This window comes from Gymnodraco acuticeps, unplaced genomic scaffold, assembly GCF_902827175.1.
Source record: "Gymnodraco acuticeps unplaced genomic scaffold, fGymAcu1.1, whole genome shotgun sequence".
Taxonomy (NCBI): Eukaryota; Metazoa; Chordata; class Actinopteri; order Perciformes; family Bathydraconidae; genus Gymnodraco; species Gymnodraco acuticeps.
Window position 1 is genome coordinate 9,673 of NW_022990716.1, and position 2,418 is coordinate 12,090.

Below are 2,418 nucleotides of genomic sequence, written 5' to 3' on the forward strand. Positions count from 1 at the left end.
TTTATATCAGCTGTGCACCGTTATGGTGTAAATATAACCTATCTGTGAATTAGATCAAATGTAAAAGTCAGTCGAATTAGTGTTGATACTGCAAGGAGACGTATTGTGTGAAGAGAAATTGAAGATGTTGTTTAATTGTTGAATATATTTATGATATTGGGTACAGTACAGTACAGCTCAAAACATACAATTGTTAAGGGGATGCAGACCAGAGAAAGACTTTCGTCTTGTTTACATCAGGGTCCCCCATTTCCAATTCATCATGTCATATAAGACATATTTGACATACAGATGGCTTATTTACAATTTACATACAGGTGGTTTTTTACATACAGATTGCTTGTTTACAATTTCATTTTAGATTTCGTTCTAATACATCCTAACCGGACATTTAAGACATACCAAGTCTACAGATATACAGTTAGTAACAGAGTCTAGAATGCGAGTATATACATAGATGGGGGGGGGGGGGAAGCTGTCCATTGAACGACAGGTTGAGATTTGTACCATTAGCCAGTTCTGCAATGCTCTCCCCCGAAGGTGCTCTTTAAGAGAGGGTTTGAAGGTAAGTATAGTTTTACTTTCCTTTACAGTTGTGGGAAGAGCGTTCCACCTTGATGTGGCATAATTGCCAAACGTGTATTCCCCCTTTTTTGTGCCAAATCTGGGTTTCACATGATTTGTGGAGCTCCCTCTGGTGTTATGATCATGGTATTCCTTGACCTTTGGGAAGAATGTTGACATGTACATGGGTACCATAGAGGTGTAGTGGATCTTGTAGACCAGGCCCATTGGCTGTACTCTGTCGTCTACTCTAAGCCATCCTAGGTTGTCAAAGTGGGCAGAGGTGAGGTGGGTTCTAGATGAAAGGTCAAGCAGTAGTCTGACCAGTTTATTTTGCGATGTTTGAAGTTTTATTTTTAGCGCCTTGGAGGTGCTATGGTACCATGACGTGCAAGCATAGTCATAGTACCCTTGAATGAGTGCTCCTGCCAGAGTCTTCAGGGTGTTCTTGTTTACCAGAGAGGAGATCCGGTATAGGAATCTAGTTCTTTGATTGACTTTTTTTATTACATTGGATGCCATTTTGTCACAGGAGAGGTTTGCCTCAAGAATAGATCCTAGGTATGTAATTTCCTTCTTACTTGTGACAATAATGTCGCCCACTGCAACTGAGAAGTCGTCGGATTTGCTGAGATTATGTTTCGAACCGAAGAGAATGGACTCTGTTTTACCCAGGTGTAATGATAGTTTGTTATCGGCGAGCCAGGTGCAGATTCTGCCGAGCTCGGAGCTGAGGGTTTTTTCAACCTGCAACCTGTTCCTGTCAGAGACCAGCAGGGCTGAGTCGTCCGCGAACAGGAATAAGTTGCAGTCACATGCTGATGACATGTCATTTACATAAATTAGGAACAGTAACGGACCTAATATGCTTCCTTGTGGAACACCACAGCTCACTGGGAGGGGGGGGGACAGAGTACCGTTTACCTCCACCATCTGTTCTCTCCCCTCCAGGTAGGATTGCATCCAGCTCACCGATAGTTTATCAAAACCAATTGCTTTTAGCTTGTCAATCAGAATGGGGTGATTGACAGTGTCGAAAGCCTTTTGTAGGTCCAGCATCACCATGCCGCAGTACTTGCCCTCGTCCACCTCTTGTTTGATGTGGTCGCTCAAATAAAGAAGGCATGTGTCAGTGGAGTGGGATGTTCTAAAGCCAGATTGAAATTCATAGATTAGTTTCTTTTCCGCAAGGTACTTTTCGACCTGTTCATATACTATTTGTTCCATGACTTTCGAGATGGAGGTAAGTATAGAAACAGGGCGGTAGTTGCCTGGGTCCAATTTGCTGCCCTTTTTGTGCAGGGGGGTTACTCTTGCAATTTTGAAGTCTTTGGGTACTTTTCCCTGTTTTATGGAGAGGTTAATTATGTGAGCTATGACTGGTGAGATGGCGGTTGCTGTGTCTCTGAGGAATTTGGAGGGGATATTGTCGTGGCCAGTGGCCTTGTTAGGTTGGAGGGCGCTCAGTTTAATGAGTACCTCTGTTGTTACCCTTGCTAGACTGAAATCATCTTTGCGTACCCCTAGGTTTTTGTAGTAGGTCATGATGTGATCTACTCCAAAAAGCCCTGAGTGGGAGGGTAATTTATTTACAAGAGTTGTGGCTATGTTTGTGAAAAAAATGTTCAAGTACTTGGCCACATCCAGCTTGTCTCTGATGAGCCTGTTATCTGTATTTATGTTTAAGTTAGAAAATCTCGTTTTGAGTTTTTTACTGCAGCCAAGCTGGTTATTGAGTAATTTCCAAAGTTCACGGGGTTTATTTTTGTTTTCCTCAGTTTTGACATTGATGAAATTCTTGTTGGCAGTTTTGATCATGGAGCTTACGTCATTTCTTAGTCTGTTTCTTTCAAT